Below are 25,364 nucleotides of genomic sequence, written 5' to 3' on the forward strand. Positions count from 1 at the left end.
GTTTCATAAACTAATTTCGAGAGGAGCACATGATATGATTGAGCACTGCTGGCCACTCATCTCTAATCAGTAATAATTCAATCCTAGCTTACTATAAATTGGTCATTTTCTTTTTACTGCTCTATCTTCATTTTTGAAGAATCCCCCCTTCCACCCCATCTCCTCCTTTTTCTCCCTTTTCTAAAGGGGAAGGTATCAAGTCCTACCTGATCTCGGATCCCCTGATATACTTATTGACTGGGCGGGAGATCCTGGGCTCAAATATCTCCGAGCTCAGGGTTCCCTCCCGTGACAGCATGCCAAACCTGATATAAATGCTAAGCATATCTAAGTGGGAATAAAATTGTGTGTGACTCCCATGAGCTTGGACGACTGCATCCATGTATCCCTGCAATGGCTTAAATAACTTATTAATAAAGTCATCTGGATTGGCAAAGAAAGCATTCTTGCAGGACTTGTTCATCAAGATTCTTTGGATTCATCTTCAATGACTCCTCCTTCATCTTACCCCAGACATGCTTAATAATGTTCATTTCTGGTGACTGGGCTGGCCAATCCTTGAGCTCCTTGACCTTCTTTGCTTTCAGGAACTTTAATGTGGATGCTGAAGTTTGAGAAGGAGCGATTAAAGCTGTTCTGAAGGCAAAAAGGAGTCCAACCAGGTACTAGTAAGGTGTACCTAATGAAGTGGCCGGTGAGTGTATATTCATCTAACATGTTCTTTACTTAATATTTGGATGATATTTGGCATGAAAGAAAAAAAGATTTCACCTATACTATGCATTTGTTGGCTATTGCTAAAAACCTGTGCAACATTTAGTGGTTCAAGGTCACAAATACTAATATCTTCGAAAAGTTTCCCACATTAATTCACACAACAAAACTGAAAAATGTCATCCATAGTATTTTGAGCACCATTCATAGAATTCAAAAATAACAAAATGCACTTCACAAATGGCTTTATCCTGTTTCTTTGTTAGATAAAATACCACATTATGTTCCTCTTTTGAAAGAAATACCACTGAAATGCCCTGAAAGGCTGCTGTTGCTATAACACAACTTCCACAAGCATCCGATCGATGCACGAACATAAGCTGTTATTTCAGTGTTGTAATGTCATTCATTATTTATGGTTATTACATTCTATTCAGTCATTCATGTGCAACTTAGGCACTCTTGTGAATTCCATCCATGCACTAAGTTGATATGTATTTACTTCTGGTGTAATCAAAAAAGAAACACCACAATAGTAGAGGAATCAACACTACCTGACAAAAGTCTTGTCGTCTCTACAAATTTTCGGAAAAACAAATCATAATTTGTCTTCTAGTTGATCATTTGATATCAGAAGTTAATTATATGAAAGGCAAAAGTCTCTAGATTATGCTTATTTACCAAAATTAAATATGATCATGTCTTGATTTTTAATTATTTAATTAGGACAGTAAGGTCTGACTTTGCTTAGACAAAAGTCTTGTCACTTAACAGAATATTGTACAGTATAGAACACAGGTGTCAAACTCAGTTCCAAAAGGGCCGCAGCTCTGCACAGTTTAGTTCCAACCCTAATTAAACACACCTGATCAAACTAATTGAGTCCTTCTGGCTTGTTTGAAACCTACAGGTAAGTGTGTTGGAGCAGGGTTGGAACTAAACTGTGCAGGGCTTCGGCCCTCCAGGAATTGTGTTTGACACCCCTGGTATAGAAGATAAAGTCATGGTGCAGTGGAAAAGGAATTAATATTGTGTATGACTCGTTCATCAAGATTCTTTGGTTTCATTTTCAATACCTCCTCCATCTTACCCCAGACATGCTCAATAATGTTCATGTCTGGTAACTGGGCTGGCCAATCTTTGAGCACCTTGACCTTCTTTGCTTTCAGGAACATTGATGTGGAGGCTGAAGTATGAGAAGGGGTGTTATCCTGCTGAAGAATCTGCCCTCTCCTGTGGTTTGTAATGGGCAGCACAGATGTCTTTGATACCTCAGGCTGTAGATGTTGCCATCCACTCTGAATGCAACCCAAATCATGATTTTTTCTTCACTAAACTTGACTAATTTCTGTGTAAATCCTGGGTGTATGCGGGTTCCAATAGGTCTTCTGCAGTATTTGTGATGATTGCAATTCAACAGATGATTCACAGGAAAACTCTACCCTATATGCCTCTTTTCCAAATGATCAACTATAAGTCAAGTTATTATTTGCTGCTCTCACTACTGGGGTTAATGACAAGACTTTTGTCAGTGTAGTAACTACATTCCAGAACCAGAAGTGAAAAACAATTCTTATATTTATAACCCCATTTGTAAACTGAGATTAATTAATCTATGTTCATTAAAATAGTATTGTATTGACAAATATGACCCTGGCGACGCAGTGGGTAGCACGTTCGCCTCACAGCAAGAAGCTCGCTGGTTCGATCCTCGGCTCAGTTTCTGTGTGGAGTTTGCATGTTCTCCCTGCGTTCGCGTGGGTTTCCTCCGGGTACTCCGGTTTCCCCCACAGTCCAAAGACATGCGGTACAGGTGAATTGGGTTGGCTAAATTGTCCGTAGTGTGTGAGTGTATGTGTGGATGTTTCCCAGAGATGGGTTGCGGCTGGAAGGGCATCTGCTGCGTAAAAACTTGCTGGAAAAGTTGGCGGTTCATTTCGCTGTGGCAACCCCAGATTAATAAAGGTACTAAGCCGACAAGAAAATGAAATGAAATGAATTATGACCCTGGGCCACAAAATCAGTCATATATTTGGAAATTGGGGCTTATGATTTATCTGAAAGCTGAATAAACAATCCTTCCATTCATGCATAGACCATTTTTAGGTATGTAAACAAAAACAATGGTCCAACGTATTTCCTGTTGTACATTTTTAATGTCTTTAGCTTCAGAGAATCTATAAAGAGCTACAAATTGATAAATAAAGTTATCATAGCTGTTTTAACAATAAGTTATGATTGAATTGCCTCTTGTTACAATTATGAAATAGGTTTATAACAAGCAGGGAATGTTTATAGGCCAATGACATGACCACATTGAAATGGTTTAGGGGACCATATTTAGCAGAGAGACAACTAAAGGGGTCAAAATGGTTTGCAAAGTGCAAACTTTTACCAGTGACGAAATGTCAAAAACAAAGAAACCAATAGTGACTTTGTCTTTGATTGCCAATTAGTCCAGACTTTTTCTGGGTCTCTATTCTCTTCATTCAGCACTTTACATTCCAGTCACGCTCATTAAAAAAAGCAGCAGGGACAGAGTTGGTAAAAGAATCTGAATCAAGCAAATGTATGCATTCTTCCACGTTTTCAGTGCTTGTGCAGACTCATTTACCACGACTCCAGCTCACACCTACCCACACACCCACCTCTGCAACCTGAACCTCTGAAGATCCTGTAGTCATGGAGATATACCTTGGTCATGAGAAAGAGAGAGACTAGAGAAAGAGCAGAGCTGACTCATGGAACTACTAGATTTTTCAAGAGGCAGAGTGATCCACAAAGCAAAAATAACTTTCTGAAGACAAAAGAAATAGCAATTGTTCGAAGCAATCGTTTGTAATAAAATTTGAAAAACCATTTGTAGTATTGTAATATCACTTTATTTCACAAACTGTACTCGTGGGCTTTCGGTGAAAAGAGTCTGGTAGTAGGCGACTACTAAAATAGACTCCATGAGACGTGTCCTAGTTGTGTCACCTCCTAAAATAACTGCGTGGCTCAAAATAATAACACCGTTCAAGTCAAATTGATTAGACCTCCTGTGAAAGTGTAATTCTCTAAAAGTGGCTTTTAACGGAGAGTTTTTCAACACATTTGCACACATAATAGTTGTAATTTCTTATACTGTATAATATTTTTGTAGATAATTTGCAAGATAATATTCAGCTTAAAGTGACTTCCAGTGAGTTCTTATACTTCCAAGAAGTCATGTTAAATGAGCACAAATATTTTGAGGAAAAAAACACAAAACAGTGTCGAAGATACATCATCTAGATCAGGGGTCACCAACATGGTGCCCGTGGGCACCAGGTAGCCCGCCAGGTTCACATGAGTTGCCTGCGGGCCTGTTCTAAAAATAGCTCACCATAGCACCACATATGAGTAAGCTGCATCTAATATTTTTATAGGTATTCTTTTTAAATTACACTTGCATTGGTGTAAATTTGAAAATTACTTTGTTATATATTAAAAAAAAAAGTTTAAAAACTATTTCAGACAAATGAAGTGTTGCATATTGATATTTATCTAACTTGTTAAATCATTGTTGACAACTACAGTGAGAAATCATTAACATGATCAATGTCTTCACATAGATGAATATGATTAATTATTAATAATAACATATAATTAAAAGTAAATTAAGAAAAATGTGTTATTTAATAACTGATAGCCCTTCACACTAATTGGCACCCAAGTAGCTCTCAGTTTCCAAAATGTTGGTGACCCCTGATCTAGATGCACTGTCAGTGACATATCCTAGGGTCATAGGGTGTTTTGTGTCTTTCAGCAGCAGACACCCTCACCCAGGTGACCCAGCTGAGGTTGATTTATTTTTTTTATTTGCTTGTTTATTTAACAGGGACGATACACTTGACATTGTTATACAAAGATAACCGATGTTGCGTACATAGGGCATATTAGCGTAAAGCTAATTTTGCAGCCCTCGTCTCTGGTTAGGCTTTACATTAAAAAATAAAAAAACAGCCAAGAATAAAATACAACAAACATGTACAATATATACAGAGCCACAAACAAAAAAGCAAGTCAATCTGCATAAAGAGAAATGTAAATGTGACCAACCTGAAAGAAGTATATTTAATGTTCACATTACTGTAAAGATTTCAACCATTCTTTCAGCTTTATAGGAAAACTGGGATTTCCTACTGTATTTCTGTGGAAATCACAGATTGGGAGTTCTGTGATCAAACCCCAGTTTGCATCCCACTAGCCATCACCAACAGATCAGCTTCACCAACAGACCTAATGGCCCTCTTTTTACCTGCTATTGCTAGGCCTAGTTGGTTGAAGGGCGCACTCACTCTATGCTATCTGAACCGTTTCCCGGATCATTTGAGAAGTGTTAGTGCTCTGAATCTGGCTCAGGCACGGTTTACTTGGCAGGTCCTAGCCTGGTTGGAAGAGGTGTGCCTGAGCGCGGTTCACTTGGGCTTTGGCGCGGTACGCTTGTAGTGTGAGTGCAAAGTGCACCTGAGCCTGAAACTGAAGATGAGACGTGACTTTTAAGGGACTGTTTCACATGTGTTTATCCATCATTCTTCCTGTTCAATGAACACAAACTGTCGTAGTTTATTAAAGTCGCAAACCCCTCAATGCACGTAAGCTGCACCTTTAGCAAACCTCTTAATTCCTGCAGCACAATGACTTTATGATTGTTTACGAGCGTCAAAGGTGGCTGATCTGTTCGGCGAAATATTTGACAGCGTGTCACTGTAAATCAAACGACTAAAACGGTATAACTAAAGCAATGTCCACTGTGCTGAGCGAGAGCTCTTCTTACTGAACAGTGCATCATGGATGACGCAAGCGTGCTCAGGCCCATATGCATGCCGTGCTTTGGCCCGGTTCAAGGCACATCCTGGCACTTCTCTACTAGCTCCCGGTACTTTAAGCGTTTCCTTTCATTTGCTTTCTTCATCCGCTGTTCCCAGGGCACTATAAGTTCAAGCGTAATCCACTGTCACAAATACACAAATAATATTAATTTACAGTTCAAGTCAAAATGATTAGGCCTCATGTGAAAATGTAATTCTTTGAATTGAAAGTGCCTTTTAATGGAGAGAATTTTTTTAAACACATTTGTAAACACAATAGTGTTAAAGGGGTGGTCCAGAGTGTAATTTCAAGGCTTGGTTGTGTTTATAAGATGCAAAGCAATGTGTGCTCATGCTTCACGTGCAGAAAATCAGATTATTTTTTTCATAAATCTTACTTTGATTATATACAGCTACTCTGCTAACATGAAAACGTTTCCTAGTTCCTCTGAAGGGCCTGCCCTCAAAAGACTCTGATTGGTCAGCTATATGCTGTGATTCGGCTCCACGTCACCAGTAAAGCTGCGGTCACACTAGAGTTTGTGTGTGCGAAATTCTGTCGTGCGGCGCTGCGAAAAGGGGCGGGATTAAACAAGATTGTTAGAAATTTTTAAAAGCGAGCGATTGGTCCATGTTTTAAATTTCTGTCCAAAGAGGTCATGTTTTGATTCTCGGTTGGTCTCACGCAGTCAAGTGATGTGATTTCGCAGGTCAGAGTCCACCAAGCTTGAACTTTGCACCGCAGCAACCTGCGAGACTTGACGCATGACCCCGCGTTTGGTCACCTTTATCAGGCTTGCGTTTCCACTTCTAAAAGGGTACCAATGGTACTCTTTTGGTGGGTGTGGTGTACGACAAAAAGTTTCAGACGTCATTTTCGCTCAAGGAAATGTCCACAGTAAAGCTGTACGGGTCATTCACACATCATATGAAAAGCACTTCTCACAAAACAGATGCTTTATACACAAAATGTTTATTACTGTTTTTTCTAAGAAATATGATTATAAGTGCAGATTAAGGTGCAGATATAACTTACTGTAACGTCTGCAATTAATGCTACATATATGAACACATAAAGACCCTTACAGTCTCTGATATGTTACCACTTACAGAAAAACTGCACACAACATACATTTAGTCCTTATTTAGGTTCAAAAACAACATGCAACATAGCCCACAGTCAGTGCAAACCTCTCATCTGTCTTTAATCTTCAGTAGCACGTGTAGCCTCTTGTTAGAAAGTACTTTCATCGTTCTGAGTTCATAATAGTCCAGAAGGTGATGATAATAGTTAAACATGGCAGTTTGTTTATGTTTTAGGTTGCTGACACATTATTTGCTGCTGTTTTTTATGGCTTTGCGGGCTCGTTGTTAATATGAGCCCAAAAAGTTTGTTATTTCAAATATAGACAAGATTGCAGGTTCTCTGGAGAAAGTGAAACCGCTTGCACTTTTAGACGGGCTCGTAAAACAACAAAAAGGCACAGCAGGTTTTGTTTCTCTTGGCTTTGTGGCTGTTCATCAAGACGACAAGGTTTGTTTGAGCTTGAGTCGACCCTGGCTAGTTATTATATGTATATATTATTACGGTGTAATGTCTCAGCTGTGTATTTAAAACATGGCGGTTCCTTTGTTTTCATTCTGGCTTTTTGCTGACATATCTCTGTAAACCAGTAGCTTTCAGCTGCGTGTCTAGCTCTGCCTTTTGCCGAAAAAGTTGTATGGTACGCCTTTTGACAGTGGAAACAACCATAAAAGCGTACCGAACCATACCGTACCACTCAATGGAAACGGGCCATCAGAGTAGCTATTAGCAGTGTACGGGACCAATGTTTATTTATTTTTTTTCACTGATGCTCAAATTAAGTTATTTTTCTGTAATATACAGTGGCACTGTTGACAGGAGAATAGTGCAGTATGTGGAATGTGACCTGTGTGAGTTTTGATTGATTTTACTGCTGCAACATGAGTTAGGCGAGTTAAACAGCACATACATCCAGAGAACATATTTTTTCTGCTTGTTCAACCTTTTTTTTTTTAAAATTGAGCGTAATAAACACAAATCTTGAGTTTTTTGGAGCCAACTTAATTGTTGTATGTTCAATCCACTTGAATTTGTAAAAACAATTAGGTTAGCTTAATCGATTTGTGTTGAAGGAATGAAGGAACAGTGTGGAACTGTTCACAATCGGAACTGTTCACAATCAATTTGTGTTGGGACAACATGAAGGAATTAAGTTAACTTATTTGTATTTACAAATTTAAGTTGATTGAACATACACCAATTAAGTTGTCCCCCCCAAAAAAACTCAAGAATTGTGTAGATTCAGTTTATTTTAATTAAGTAGTTTGAACAAAAAGCAAACATCAGTGCAGAAAATATTTGAAAGAAAAATATGTATAGATATATATGAAAGCTTTCTATTGACAGGAATATCTGGGAGCTGCTTAAACACTGTTGTAGTTGTAAACATATTTTCCAGTGACAAATACAACCTCTCACATGTCTATCACTCTATTTCTGTCTTTGTAGGACGGCTGATCCAGAGGCGGTCTCTTAACACCATCGCTATTGTCATTCCCCTATTTGAATCCATTTACACCCTCTCCAATGGTCTTGTGCTGGGAGCTGCTGGTTTTCACGCATGCGGATGAGGCCAGGGAGGGCACCGTGTTGGCCGAGGTGGGAGACTGTTGGCTGCCCTGGGGGAGGAGTATGAGCTAGGTGTAGGAAATGCAAGTAAACAGATTAAGCCCTCGGGCCTCCAGCGGTGTTTAGAGTGAGATCGGGAGCTCCTGAGGGCCAACAGCTACACCCTAAAATAAGTTAGAGCCTCTGTTAGAAACATCAAGCCCTTCCCCCCAAACCTTTGTCCCAAATGCAGCTAAGAGCTGATTGAGTGTGTGGGGACTTGCCTCGGCTTTGGCTAATAGACTGATACAAAGTAGGCCAGCTGCCGTGCTGATGTGTCTGAGCGGCTGCTGTGTGTGCCTGCTTGCTTTAAGCTAGCTTCAGGGTAACTGGAGCGTAAGAGAAATGGGAATTTAACACACACAGACAGATGAAAACATCAATTTAGTTTAATAAAAGGTTTAAATGTATTGTTCATCCACCTCGGGATAGGTGTTTGGGATGAGCAGGGCACAAACTAACACTGTCTAAGTGGAAACGTTGCACTCGTGCCATTAGCATAACAACATGTACAGTTTTACTAGCTGCTATATCAACACTATATGGGAACACAATGGCAACATTTACTTTATTTCACCCAAAAATGTACATTTACAAACTATTTACTCATCCCTGAGTGGTTCTAAATCATCATGAGTTTCTGTCTTCTGTTGTAAACAAAATAGAATATTTTGAAAAGAGCTGACTATTGTCTTTCATAGTAAGAAAAACAAATAATATGGAAGTCAATGGTTACAGGTTTCCATCAATTTTTGTCTTAAAGGGCACCCAAATCATCTTTTGGAAGCTGTTTGTACACAACTGTGTGTAGGTATTGTGAATCTACAGTCATATTGGAGTAATATGAAGATAACAAGAGTCTTTTTTTGTATTTCCTGACGTTAAAATAGCATCCAAATCCCTCCCATTTTGAGGTTCACCGCAACGTCACTTAGGCCCTGTTTACACTAATGCGTTTTCGTTTTAAAACGCATAAGTTTTGGTACCGTTTTTCGAGCACCGAAAACGGAGCATTTCGAAAACGCTGAAGAGGCCGTTTTCCTTCTAAATCGTTGCTGCTCCGTCGCAAGTTTGATATGGAAAACAGACCCTCGAGGAAATGTCCGGTGAATCTATAAAGGGAACAGTGTACTTTATAATCTTAAATCACATCATCCTTGCTACGTTGTTTCACTTTCTCAACAATAAAATGAAAACATGATTTAGGAACTGCCTATTTTCATTTTGATATTAACAACTTAACAGACAGCATATTTATAATAAAACAGAGCCTATATAACATCACTGCCTCCTTTCATTTTCATTGAAAATACGAAACGTATCCTCTGCTTTGCTGAATGTCAGTTTTTATATTCAATAATAGCCATTTTGAAAGTACAACGCACAATAATAAAAATACATTATAGGAAATAAAGGTAAGCGATCAGTCAATATACAGAATGTACGTGGTTACATTAATTATTAACTTAGCTTTGCGCTCAGCCAAAACACGTTACCTGAGAACAAGCAATCGATTCAAAGACCAAAGTCGGGAAATATGTTGTTAGATATATGACAAGATTGATTAAATATCACGTTTAGCAAATATAGTGAGATTAGATCCAACGGGAGATGTTTGATGAGTAGTCCGACCAGCACAGCTCTCATCTGGGTTGAAAAGCTGCAGCGCTTGCCCGAGAGTGTGAAACGGGGCCTTAGGAGTGTGATTTCCCCGCCTACCGAGTTGATTGACGGCCACGTATTAACTTGTCTTTGTAGAAATCCATGTAACCTTATTTACACTTCTGCGTTGAGTGATCGGCATGACCCACGGACGGCGCATGCACGTTGCCGTGCATTTATACTTCTCAGAGCTGTTTGAGTTGCTCTGCAATAACACTTCCGAAATGCTAGCTGGCAGTAGGTTTTTATGTTCCTCTGTGTCAAGTTTCTTTGCTGTTGTTTTGTTTTTTCTGAATGATACCGTAATGTAGAAGTAGCTCAAACTCGCCCATTCAGAGGCAGGAACCAGTGGATGTGCAACAAATTTAATCATAAGGTAAACACAAAGCAAAACCTTCCACCTGAAGCTCCTTCATGGGACTCTACACTTGTAAACGCTCGCTTCATTGGGCTCGCACGGCTCTCGGTCCCGCCCACAGTAGTCAGCGCTACCATAATCATATTAACAAAACAGGACAAGCGCAAAACAACTGGGATTAAAAGATCTGTTCGGCTCTCTGTGATCATCAGTCATCATGAAATGAAGAATGAGTTTTACATGTTTAAAACGTTTTTAAAACAATGCATGTTTGTAATGAATTACACCGATTTTACCGTCTTTATCACCACAGTCACGTGTCAGTACAATTATCAAAGAAGACGCTTCAGTCCTGGTTTGTGGACAATAAATCAGGTTTATTTTGTGCATTAAAATAACGAATATCCATACATAAGTGGATATTAATGTGCATCCTGTCACATTCCTCTTGTCTCAGGCCCCGTTTACACTAATGCGTTTTCGTTTTAAAATGCATAAGTTTTGCTACGGTTACGCCATCCATCCACACTACGCCGGAGTTCTCAAATGCCGAAAACGGAGCGTTTTGAAAACGGTGGAGAGGCCGTTTTCATTCTGAAACGCAGCTGCTCCGTCTTAGTGTGGATGAGGAAAAACGAAGACATCTGAAAACGGAGGCACGACTGCTGCGATTCGCTACCTGATTGGGGCTTTTGTGTCATTGCGTATCCTTACCTTATTCGTCAAGCCTCTATCACATGACTATAACACATGGCTTTAACGCTACCGGAAAACAGTACCATAAACAACAACATGGGCACAGAAATGAGAGCGTTGTTTGCACTATTGTCTGTTTTAGGCGCCATTGTGCAGTTATTCATTTGTTACGTTTAGTAACAACTCGACCTCGTCGTCTATCCACAAAAATACCTCTCTTGCCTTCTTTGCCATCGCGTTTAATGTTCAACCGGCGTTTGTTGACTAACAATAATCAAATGCCGAGCGAGAAGCATGCTTTCTGTTTATACTAGAACGCGCATGCCCAGAGTGCGCAATGGTCACGTGATATACGTTTTTGGTGGCGTAGTGTGGACGGAGATATGTTCAGAGACGCTAGGTAAAACGCTAGTGTGGACGCAGATCATTTTTGATCTAAAACGCCGTTTTAAAACTAAAACGCACTAGTGTAAACGGGGCCTCAGATGGGATGGTGGGGCAAATAAAAGGTTACTATGGGTCAGCTTTGGCCCTAGTTTGGGCATCTTTGATTTAAAGTGAGAAAAATCTGCTTTTGTTTAAAATTCACAGTCTGATATTTAGGAGACGCTTAGACAGTTCTATAATGCTAACAAGTAGCTTCTAGTTGTACAGATGGGAGACATTGTAACACTACATTACAATGTGCCCTGCTATTATTAGAACAATGCTATTCTTTTAATACATTTATAGACATTAGTGGTCCAGTTACTTTCTGGAATGTTTCAATGTGTTTGTTTATCTGTTTGGACACATTGTGTGCCCACTGTCAAACTCCAAAATTCATTTACTTTTTATTTTACGCATTTTTTAAATGGAGAAACTGTTTTAATTTGTATATGTATATTTTTCATTAGATGAAATAAAATGTTAAGCTGTTATATATGGCTAAATCAGATGTTACAGTGTTGTCACATTTCACTTCCATTCATTTAAGGTAAATAATAAGAAAGTGTGCTATTTAAAGGTCCAATGAAATTGTGAAATACATTTTTTATTTGTTAGTAAAAGTATTGTTTGTTTTCAGGACATCTATAAGCTAATGTGCTCCAAAACAGTGACAAAATTCATAGAAAACTGATATGAACATGTAAATCTTGTTGGTCACTTCTGCCTAAATTTAGTATAGAAGTATGTCCCCTGAGATGCCCCGTCCCTTTTAATACACCTTTAATTTGACCCGCCTGAGCTAAACCACTCTCACTAGAAGAAGGGTGATGAAAGAAAACACTATTGGCTGTTTTTTAAAAGGAGAGGAGCTACTCTATATCCCACCCTCTGTTCGTGTTTAGGTTGAGATTACATAAAAAAAAAAAATTCACATTTCAAAGCACTTCATGGCACCTTCAATTATTAAACATAACCAATGCATTGCACTAGACTAGTGTGAACATCTTCAGAAATGTTAAATTCAATTTTATTTGTATCTAGTTGTAGTTTGTTTCTTTTTGATTTAGTGGGTAGTTTGTATGACTGTAATCATATGGATTTCATTAGTATATTTTATTATGATTTGGTTATCTCCTAATGATGGGGTGGGGGGTTTGGGGGCATGCATCCTTTTAAAAGGCATACTTTTCATATGAATGAAATTGTATAAATTTGTACAAATTATACACTTTTTTGACAAAATACGTTAAAAAGTTTACTCAATTTCCTTTTCAGAATGTTCTGAACCAATAATCATCAGAGTAAAATGCTCATACATGAATGTTTTTAATAATGTGCCAAAAAATGTTTTTATTTTGCTGAAGCTATATCTGTCAATGGATTTTGCTGTGTTCAAACATTTAGGGCTCTATTTTAACGATTTAGGTGCAAAGTCTAAAGCACATGACGCAAAAGCAATAAGGGCGTGTCTGATTGTTATTTTAGGGATAGAAAAATATGCTCTGCGCCCCGGCGCATGGTCTAACAGGGTTGTGCTTATTCTCTTAATGAGTTATGGGTGTGTTTTGAGCATAACGTGCATTAAACCCATTCCCTTTAAGAGTCAGTTACGTCACACCATGGCACACTTGCTATTTACATGGGGAACTTTGTAAATGGAAAAGCTGAAGGCTTTACGACAATGTGGTGGCGCAGTAGGTAGTGCTGTCGCCTCACAGCAAGAAGGTTGCTGGTTCGAGCCTCAGCTGGGTCAGTTGGCGTTTCTGTGTGGAGTTTGTATGTTCTCCCCGCATTCCTCCGGGTGCTCCGGTTTTCCCCAGTCTAAAGACATGCGGTACAGGTGATTTGGGTAGGCTAAATTGTCCATAGTGTGTGAGTGTGAGTGAGTGTGTATGGATGTTTCCCAGAGATGGGTTGCAGCTGGAAGGGTATTTGCTGCGTAAAACATGTGCTGGACACACACTCTGACAGGCACATGGGAACAATGGACGTGGAGAACTAGCATTAAAGGCACAGGCATCAAAAACAGCTACATCATGTTCAGAACAGAAAATTCCAATATTCTGAAAGGTATATTAAATAATCTGATGGGTGCTTTGTGCTGAAACTTTACAGACACGTTCTGAAGACACAAATGTTTTATCTTAAATCTTGAAAATTGGGTAAAATAGGTGCCATTTAAAGCATTCATGATACACTCTGAAAAATGCTGGGTTGTTTCTAGCCTAAATTGGTAAACAAGCTGTTTGGTTAAAAATGTCATTTAAAATCTTTACACAATTCATCAGTTTGTTCATATTGTGGCCAAATATTTGGCGGTTTTATTTAATTTACTTACAAAAATTAATGAACCCATTGCCGTAAAGGTGAAAAGCTGACCTTACTTAAAAAGTGAATTAACACATTGTGACTTGGAACTGTCAAGTTTAAATTTTTGTGATTTTTAAAAATATATGTTTATGCACATAGTTCATTTACTTTATCAAATTAAGGCAGCTGACATACTCACTTTTTAAAGTAAATTAAACTTAAGTCAAACTAAAAGAGTTTTACCAATAAATGTGTGGAAAACAACCCAATATTTTTCTTATAAATAACATATCAACAAACTGTGCCAATAGTTAAATCATAAGACATTGTTTTATAATTGCAATTGCAAAATAAAATAGCTCCCTGCCTTCGCGTGGGTTTCCTCCGGATGCTCCGGTTTCCCCCACAGTCTAAAGACATGCGGTGAATTGGGTAGGCTAAATTGTCCGTAGTGTATGAGTGTGTGTGTGTGAATGTGTGTGTGGATGTTTCCCAGAGATGGGTTGCGACTGGAAGGGCATCCGCTGCGTAAAAACTTGCTGGATAAGTTGGCGGTTCATTCCGCTGTGGCGACCCTGGATTAATAAATTGACTAAGCCGACAAGAAAATGAATGAATGAAAATAAAATAGAGAAAGACAAGAGAAGCGGCATGGTGGCTCAGTGGTTAGCACTGTCGCCTTAGAAGAAGATCGCTGGTTCAAGTCCCGGCATTATTGTGTGGAGTTTGCATGTTCTCTTCCTCTGGGTGCTCCGGTTTCTCCCACAGTCCAGTGACATGCACTGTAGGTAAATTAGATAAAATAAATTGGCTGTAGTGTACGAGTGTGTGTATGGGTGTTTCCAGTAATGGGTTGTGGCTGGAAGGGCATCCTCTGAATAAAACATATGCTGGAATAGTTGGTGGTTTATTCCACTGTGGAGACCTCTGAAACAAAGAATAAGCCGAAGGAAAATGAATGAGCGAATGAAAGAAGTGGGTAGGTGGGGATAAGGGAAGCTTTTCATCCCTTTGTTTGATATCCAATGCATCCCTCACACATATGGCTTTTATGGTAAAGTTGAATTAAAGAGGTAAAGGGGTGCAAATGAAACAATCTGATTTGAATTTTGAGGAAATTGGCATTCATATATCCCATTTTCGCACATTTTAGCTTTCTCACTCTTGTCAAATACACAAAAGATAAACCATTGCCCTCTTCACCTAGTTAAGAGCTGCCATTGGACAATTATTAAGCTGAAGGGAATCTAGCGTGTGATGTTGGAGTGTGTATCAGCACTACTGTATGTAAGCAAGTCTGCGATAGATAAAAACTGTTTACTGTTGCCACTAACACTGAACAGTGAACAAAAGTGTTTCTTTTTTAAAATTAACATACAGTACACACTAAATGTCTTGCCCAGACTTGTCCTGTCTTCTTTTTCTTTGCTTTCAGAGAAACCTGTGTTCCCCAAGTAAGTGGATTACCCAAGGGATAATTGACAACAAGCATGAACTAATATGAACTAATAATGGACAATACAACCCTAAATCAGAAAAAGTTGGAACAGTATGGAAAACTCAAATAAAAAGAAGTGATTTTTTAAATTTACTTTGATGTGTATTTCATTGCAGACAATATAACAAACATTATTTATTGTGTTCCTCATGATTCTTTTTTTTATTGTTTTGTTTTTTTCAAAACAAACATGTATTACAATTTTGGTTCTTGCAACACATTACAAAAAAGTTGTGACAGGAGCAATTTAGGGCTAGCAATCAAGTAAACTGGTTAAATATTGATGTGATTTGAAACAGATGATGTAATTGGTGAAGAACAGGTGATAGTAATTGGGTAATTCTTCAACTACGGGCACTTTTATGTCCTTTGATCATTCATATATATATATATATATATATATATATATATATATATATATATATATATATATATATATATATATACATACACACACACACACACATATACATACACATATATATATATACACACATATACATACACATATACATACACACATAGGCACGCACACACACACACACATATATATACACATACATATAAAATTTAAACAAAATATAAAATTTTGTTAAATTCCTCTTTCCTTGTCAAACTAACAATAAGACCTTGTTCAAAAACCAAAAAAGGTCTAGTTCAGGTGTGCCTAAACTCGGTCCTGTAGTTGAACCTGAACAAGATAATCAAGTTTTTTCTAGGTATACTAGAAACTTCCAGGCAGGTTTGTTGTAAAAGGTTATAGCTAAACAGGACACTGGCCCTGCAGGACTGACTTTGGGGAACATTATTTGTAAACATTTCAATAAGTAAACATTTCTCTCATATGTGTTGGCAAACTGGCAATCCTCAGCCCATCTTTGCTCCTAAAGAACTAGAACTTGCTAGATGCTGCTTTTGAACCAAATTACAATCACCTGTTTCAAATCACATCATTATTTAGCTGATTACAAGTTGAAATTGTAAATTGATCCTGTCCCAACTTTTTTGGAACGTGTTGCAGGTCTGAATGACGGGGAAAGGATATATATTTGATGAAGTTATTTGACAAGAAAAAACATGAAATTTTCATAATGCATATTGCAATCAAATACAAGTCAAAGTAAATTTAGAAATCTCTACTTTCTCTTTTATTTGCATTTTCCATACAGTCCCAACTTTTTTTGATTTAGGGTTTTACTTTACCTGACTTATTACACATCTACTTGCCACAAAACCTTAAAAATTAGACAGAAAGCTTTGTTTTGAGCTGTAATGATTTATTAATTATTTAATTAAACGAAAAAACACTGACAAAAACATGAACAGCCGAGAGTGAACACTAACTTGTGCATTATTCAGTCACAAGATTGTACCAAACAGTAAAAAAAAAAAAAACTGGCTGGTTAAAGCATAGTTAAACCTATGTATTACTCAATGACAGGACAAATAATAGAGCCAAATAAAGAAAATAATGCAGAATAAAGCCAGACAGGCTTATCATGTAAGACTGAATTGCTTAATTCAGCAAAAACAACCTCCTGGATGTATTTTATACATGGCTACTCATCACAAAATGTAAAAATCAGACATAAAACATTGTTTTGAGCCATAATATTTTATTAGTTTTTTCATTAAAGGCAAAGCAGCCAGAAAAAAAATAGCTGAATGGAGCATACGCCAACCTACCTATCATTCAATCAGTCACAAAATGGCGCCAAACAGTCAAAAACAGCGACATGACATACAATAATTTATGGATGTGAACCTTTTCAATGATGGTCAAGATGATTCGAAGTACCCTGATAAACATCTATTATCAGAGTACTCGCGGGGTCCTAAAAGCATAGAAAAACTCTTAAATTTTATAATATCAAATTAAGGCCTTAATAGCCTTGAATTTGGTATACAACGTCTTGGATTTCGTTACAAAGGTCTTATTTTATTTATTTATTTTTCCCTTTCGTAGGATTAAAGTTCACACCATAACAAAATTAACTGTTACTGATGTAGGCTAATAGAAAACTCATGCAGCGTAACTATGAATGCCTCTTGCGCTCCATGTCATAGCAGAAAGTGCGTTGCCGTAGATTAGGCTACTATGGCGAGGGAGGCGTAGCACGAGTATTTACAATGCTCCAACTACTTACAAATGCAGAAACTGTGCTGAATTTCACTGCGTGTGTTTTCTGGACAGTCTTTCACTGACACCTACAGCAGAAGCCTCTATTTCACTGCGATTGAGAGAATGAAAGTAAACTCTATTTCTCTCTCTCTCTCTCACTCTTTCTCTCTCACTGTGACCCATTTGAGCTGCTGGCATGACTTCTCCTCTCCTCTCGGCTGTTACAGCGATACTTTCTGATAGAGGTCTGCATTCCCGCAGGACCCAACCAGATTTCTTGCAGCCCGGGAATACATTTCCGAATAAAGCACGGGAGAGGTCGGTAAATCGCTCCTGAGCGACCAAAGAACATCCTATCTTACTGTGCGTCAATACCAACTATTCGGCAAATACGTTGAGAAAAAGACACAAGCAGAAGTATACAGGACTTGAGAGTCTGGCCGAAAAAAATTGCAGCCAAGGCGGCAGAGCTGCGAAGACTATAGTGTTCAACACCTAGTTCAAATTTATTTGTTTATCAAAAATCAAATGTGTGTTACGCTGTTACGTATGTATTAAATATAACTGACAATTTAAATAAAATGTTATATTCAATTCCAGTAGTCACATAATTATTTTCAAGGGTTTAACATTTATACAGATTTCCCCTCATATTTCTGTCGGAATGGGTACGAAGTTACATTTGAAATAGTATTAAAAAGGTCTTAAAAAGCCTTGAATTTCATTTGGAGGATCCCGGGGGTACCCTGATTATTTACCTTAGTGTTTGTTATCGTAGAGCATCATACTTTGGAATGTCATGACTGACCAATCAGAATCCAGTATTGCAGACAGCCTTGTAATAATCCCAGATAACAGCTGCTGAAACTAATAATAAAACAGCTCAGATCAGTGTTTTGTGTCTAATTGTCTACTTTTGTAGCAAGTAGGCATGTAATAAGTGGGATAATGTACATCTAGGGCAAAAAAAGCCTGTCAGACCTGTATACACTTGCTGTAAAACTGAAGAGCACTAGTTTAAAACACGTGTGTCCTTGAGAGAACTTTCAAATCACACTATCACTTTGATTTGTCGGTTCACAATCAAATTAAACAACTGTTATATATAACTATTCACTGTTCATTCTAATGAAAGCCATATAAGGCCTCTGTTAGGACTTGGCACTGGGCACCTTTTGGAAGTTTCTTGCCACACTGCGCCAGCTTACCCCTGAATGACAGATGGCATTTCACAATAACCCGCCACTGCTCTGCTGACGCAAAGTTGTTTTGATGTTCCTATTTGATCTTTTATTACAGTGTGGTGGAAGAAACAGAGTAACCTGCCGAAAATGTCAGCTCTGCATTATTCTCCACACTATGAGAGAAAATAAATAAATAAATGAAGGTATGGTTCAGAAAGGAGAAGAACAAATCATTGATGAAGAAAAAGGCTAAAAAAAGAATACAGGCTACAGTTAAGTGACCTTTTCATTGGAGGCGAGAAGTTGTGGCGAGGTGATGTTACTGTCACCTCTGATAAAGGACGTCAGTGATTGGATCGTAAAGGTCTCAAACATTTTCAACTCGCACATTATCTCTGACTGAGAATGGAATGAGTATAACAAATGTTGTGTAATGATGCTTCTCAGAAACTATAACTATAAATTGCTGCATTCAGGAGATGCTAAAGTGCATAATCATCAAGAAGCACAATAAAAAAAGAAGACATCCTGTCTTAAAAAAAAAACAGACTTCCATCAGCACACTGTCAAATTTCCACTGACCTTTAAACCATGCCTTCAGCAAAACACATTAGGGTTATCCAGGATCAGGGAATCAACCTGTTCAGTTTCATCATTGAATATTCAATCACCGTGATGGCTTGTACGCTCAGTAATCCTATCAGCTACTGCTATTAAAGATAAGGAAAATTATTGGCCAACGGTGTGCTCAAATATGAGGATTTACCATGAACGGCCTGCAGATTTGTGGTCATTTCCAACTGTGTCCATATGTGGTGCTCTACTGTTTGGACTGAAAACTTATCTCTCATTGGGTGTTGTGGAGAAATGCCTGCTCAGTGTCTACCTGCTCCGCTGCACATAGGCTTATTATTGACGCAGACGTGAAACATGTTAACCCAGCAAATTCTAATATGGTAGGTGAACTTTAACCATCGTAATATTCATTCACTGTGATTTGTACCAGGGCCTCAGGTCAAGTTTTAACCTAGTTTGTTTTTGTCTAGATAAGCTAAATGTGTGTCATAATTTTGAATATTACACAATAAATATTTTTTACTCTTCTTTTGTTTATTTATAGAAATAAGTAATAAACATAATAAGTAAATAATAAATCTAAAATAAAACCTATGAATGAACATTTGGCTTTAAAAGCGTACATATTAATTACAAATCAATGGAACTGATAATAACTAGTCATTTTTTCCAGAGCTGTAAAAATTTAAATGGTCTTGATGCCTTATCTTAATTTACATATTATTTTCAATGAGAAATATCCGGTCAGATTTAATGGGCATATTCAATGCAAGTCATTTGATTTTGCATGTTACTTTATGTGAGATCAGAAGAAACAAGATCTGAACCACATCCAATGGCCTATGCAATTAATTGCATATTACATTTTCACTTATATACCTTTAGTAAGAACTGTTATTTTAGATTTCTAGAATATCAATACCAGCAGTTTAGATTCTACAACTCACATGAATAAAATTTTATTTGTTACTTAAATGTCATCGTAATAATAAAAAAATAATAACAATAACAATATATATATATATATATATATATATATATATATATATATATATATATATATATATATATACACATATATATATATATACACACACACACACACACATATATATATATATATATATATATATATATATATATATATATATACACACACTCACACACACATATATATATATATATATATATATATATATAATGGACTCAATTTATATATAATATAAATATTATATATATATACACACACACATATATATATATATATATATATATATATATATATATATATATATGTATATATATATATATATATGTATATATATATATATATATATATATATATATATATATATATATATATATATATATATATATAAATATATATATATATATATATAATGGACTCAATTTATTTAAGTTCACAGTACTCCTAAATATTCATTTTTAAACGGTGAAGAAAATAAGTTTTCATCAAATGGTTTGAGTTCCCAAGATGAGTTTACTTAAAAATTTAAATTCTGTTACACTGTAAAACCCAACTGTCAACTTTATCAAATTATATAAGTGTTTTTAACTCAAAATTTACTGGAAAGTAATTCTACTCGTTTAAAAAGAGTTTTGAACTCAATGTTGAAGGGAATGAGTTAATTAAATACCTCATTACTTCAACTTGTAGTAAGTTCACCCTACTCATATAGATTTTTTTTTTTTAAAAACTCGAATGATTTGTAGCAATCAGTTTCCTCAAACAGTTTGAGTTGCCTTAACTTATTGGCTTTTACACACTGTAAACATGCAGGGTTCCACACAATTCATTCATTGTCTCAACAAAAATTGATTGAGTTAACAAATTTATGTGGATTGAACAAACAAAATTAAGTTGTCCCAATGAAATCTCAAGAATTGTGTTGTTTCAGCTCAAAATATTTTTTGAGTGCAGTTGGTACTCAGTTGGTTTGAGCTCTCTTCATTTATCATGTTTTTTGTGCTCAAATTACTTTGTTTACTTAAATAGATTAAGTTCCCGGTTCTCATTAGGATTCGTTTTTGAACTTTTGAAGGTTTGTTGCAATCGGTTTCCTCAAAAGGTTTGAGTTACCTTACCTTTTTGGGTTTTACTATGTATTAATTATTCACCTTTATGTAATTCCAATCCCCTAATATCTTTACTCATCTTTCAAACACAAATTAAGATATTTTAGATGAAATCAGAGAGCTTTCTCATGCCAAAGTCCAGAAAAGGAATAAAAAAAAGGTTAAAATGTAATCATACATAGCTCTGAGAATACTTTGTGCACCAAACCCCCCGCCAAAAACTGTAAAAATGACTTTGTTTACATTTATTTTCTCCTCCATATGCAGGCAGAGCAATATAATGCCATTAGGGCCTGGATATACCAAGTCGACCCAAAACAACTAGCACCAACAAAACAAAACTGTGTTGTCACCTTGTGTTGGATCGTGTCTGCACAACAAAACGTAGGCGTGAACACACCAAAATGAATGAAAGCTGACTACAGTGTCATGAAACACCAAAACACATTTTTTGAGTGTCATGTCCCATGTTGCTAAAACACTATATGGACACATATATTTAGCAAACAAGTAAAAATTGGTTGTTTTTGCATCGTTTAGAGCAAATCCGTTCTTCCGGTTTACAAAGAAATTTTGAAGCAGCATAACTGCGATACGATCATTGTGTAAATTCCAAGGTGGAGATTGGCTGTCTGTACATCCTGATACAAAGTGACGTCATTGAGTTTTCAGCACATCTGTTCATTAATTCATGAGAACTTTGATCAAACCAATCAGCACGCTCTATTGTGTATGAGATGCAACTTCATTAATATGCATGATATAGCTTCATTTTAACTGTTACCGTACGTTCACACCGTAAGCGGCGAGAGCGTCAAAGTAACCGGAAGTCATTCATTTTCAATGAGAGCTGGGAGCTATAAGCGGCGAGGAGCAGCGCCGGCGTGGGCGTCAAGGAGAGTTGAAATCAAGTCAACTTTATGGTAATGAGCTATGACCGGGTTCGGCGGCAACTGCTTGATAGGAGTTCAGAGAACACAGACCTGTGAACTTTGGTTCCGACCACAGTTGTTCCCAAGGGTTTGATGATTGCGGTCGCCGGATTTCCAATTATTTACAATGTTTTCTTACAGGAACATGCATTAAATAACTTACTGGCGAGTTACTGATGTGCATCAATGTTATATATATATATATATATATATATATATATATATATATATATATATATATATATATATATATATATCTTTAAAAAAATCTCACGCGAGGTGACAGTACAAAAACAGTATAGCTGCTTCAGGATATTTCAGATATATGGACACATGTTTGATAAAAAGAGCAAAGCCACAATACACACAATTTGATTGTCCATTGTTATATGAATGAACATTTTCACGCTAGAACGCATGTTTTATGTAGGTATGTAACTGGTATGCTGTGTGGCTTCTTTAAATACGAGATCAATGTAGCGAGTTTTGACACTCTCCCCGCCGGGAATGAAGGCAGACAGCGTTGTCGCCAGGGCAGCCAGAGCGACCTTGGACGCTCTCGCCTCTTTCGGTGTGTACGTATGATTACAGTGTTCAGAGAGACACAACGTTGTGTTGCCAACCGTAATTCAAAAAAGTAGTACAAGAATTGTTTGAGGCATGTGTCATTATTGTTGCATTGTTGCAAGAGAGTTGCATTGCATTGAGAGTTGCATTGTTGCATAAATGTGCCGCAACAACGTTTTTGTTTCCATTTCCCCGCAATGAGAGCACAGCTCGTGTGTGTACCTAAGCAGTTGGTTTACAGTGGTCTGCTAACACGTGACAAAAATATATTTGTAAGGAACATTTTTTTACCCGAGAGCTTTTTGAATCTGGAAATGGTGAAATCCGGATTTGCCACTTTAAAAAAAAGACTTGGTTCCAGTTGATGTTGATTGTTCTGTATCTCTGGATTTGGTAAGTGTGTAATCAATGTTAGTTGTTTATGTTTATTCAGATGACAAAGATGGTTAGTATCGTCAACTACTTTTTCGACATACCTTTCATGGCCCTTTAAAATGAGAGTCACGTTCTGTGCCTGCACAACAGAATGTGTCTTCCCACTTCGCTGGGGACTGTTTCTGTTTTCTTATTCCACAAAAGGAAACCGGACTTCCAACACGCACAGACAAGGCATAAACAAAGCAACATTTAATATCATTATCACAGTAAATGTCACTCACCATGGAGGGATTCGCTTGTGCAAATACACTTCCTGGCAAAGTCTTGTCGTCGATCCCAGTTGTAAGAGTAACAAATAATAATTTGGAAAAGTGAAAGAAGGTAGAATTTTTCCAACAAATCAAGTTTGGTGAAGGAAAAATCATGGTTTGCGGTTACATTCAGTATGGGGGTGTGTGAGAAATCTGCAGAGTGGATGGCAACATCAACAGCCTGAGGTATCAAAACATTTGTGCTGCCCATTACATTACAAACCACAAAAAAAGGGCAAATTCTTCGGCAGGATAGCGCTCCTTCTCATACTTCAGCCTGCACATCAAAGTTCCTAAGAGCAAAAAAGGTGAATGTGCTCCAGGATTGGCCAGTGACCAGACATGAACATTATTGAGCATGTCTGGGGTGAAAGGAGGCATTGAAGATAAATACAAGGAATCTTGATGAACTCAGGGAGTTCTGTAACAACGCTTGCTTTGCCATTCCAGATGACTTAATAAGTTATTTGAATGGATGCAGTCGTCCAAGCTCATGGGAGTCACACAATATTAATTATTTTCACACTGCACCATGACTTTATATTCTTTACTGTACATTATTTCTGTTAAGTGACAAGACTTAAAGTCAGATCTTACATTCCTAATTAAATCATTAAAAATCAAGGCATGATCATTTTTATTTTGGTAAAATAAGCGTAATTTAGAGGCCTTTGCCTTTTATAGAAGCCACTTCTTATACCAAAAGATCAACTAGAAGTCAAGTTATTACTTGTTGTACCTACAACTTCTATAGGTGACAAGACTATTGTCAGGTAGTGTTAGTTTGATGATAAATAAATAATCCATTTCATTTGGAAATATTTGAGAAATGTAACGAAATTACAGCCGGCGTCTTTGTGATACTTCTTGGTTTGAATTGTTTACTTGCTAAGTAACTTCAATACGGCATGGCATTCGTGCTGTGATTCGTTGGAGAATAACCAGTCAGAATGCAATTGAACTGCTTATAGTAAAGGCTTACAATGATCTGACATGGAAGAAATAGGCAAATTTTACAATGTTACGCTGCGCAAAAATGTTCTTGAAGCTTCATATGATTCCAGCTGAATAACTGTATAGTGTTAAAATACATTTTTGAGACCTGTTTTGCCAGGTTGAACAGGCAAATAACAAAAGTAGGATAAGAAAATTGCATAATTGAGGAAGATATTAAATTTATCAAGGACATAGCAGTAAACTCCTGTAGTTGTAGTCAATACACAATGATTAACTTTACTTCAATATGAACGTCACCATTGAAGGACCCCATGATAGACAGCCAAAAGGGGACAGAGAGTCCAAAAGAAAGTCCATTGAGGAAAAACATGCTAGTACCATCTGTAAAACCTACAAATGAGGATGTGCAATGCTTAAGCCATTATGAAAACAAGACCACATGCTGCATGTTCATCCAATTAATGACTAGCGCCTCCAATATGCACATAAGGGTTCAGGAATGTACATTGTGAACTGTCATCAAAATTGACAATGTTTATTTTGCTAGCGCACATTGTTATTCTTTTGGTGAGCAGTTAATCCATGCAAGTTAATCCACTGAAAAAAGTTTGGGAACGTTTATTCAAAATCTGATTATTTGATTTCATGTTTGGAGTGGCGGTCAAATATAGTTTCTAGCACAGGATGATCGTTTCGCTTCATAAAATTGTGGCAAAATTTACATTTGGGTGAACTAATCATTTAAGTGCTACAATAATCATTTCATTAGTGTTGTGCACTGACATGCAGGCTTTACGACAAGTATTCATACTTCTTTTAGGAACTCTGAGCTTCAGTAAACAGGCAGAGACAGAAAGAGAGAGGCTGGACATGTGGTAACAGGCTTGGTTTCTTCACGCTCATGTTGAGGTGACTGGACTCATCGTGAAGCCCAAATGTGTGACCATCTGTGCTTATGCTGCTGCACTGCCATCTCTCTAATAGTTTGCATTCATAACAGCACATGCGTTGTGTAATCCGCTTTATGTTGGACTATAGAGCTAGAT

General features: G+C 37.2%; 1 protein-coding gene across 1 annotated transcript in view; it reads left to right on the plus strand.

Moving 5' to 3' along the window:
* Positions 1-15,485, plus strand: part of tmem198ab (transmembrane protein 198ab) — a 263,787-nt gene extending 248,302 nt beyond the window's left edge. The window contains exon 5 of the transcript XR_015492815.1: positions 15,132-15,485. The gene's annotated coding sequence lies outside the window, so the exon portion shown is untranslated. The remainder of the gene's footprint in view (positions 1-15,131) is intronic.
* The last annotated feature ends 9,879 nt before the right edge of the window (positions 15,486-25,364 follow it).

The sequence above is a fragment of the Danio rerio genome, chromosome 6 (genome assembly GCF_052040795.2).
Source record: "Danio rerio strain M-AB ecotype USA chromosome 6, GRCz13ab, whole genome shotgun sequence".
NCBI lineage: Eukaryota > Metazoa > Chordata > Actinopteri > Cypriniformes > Danionidae > Danio > Danio rerio.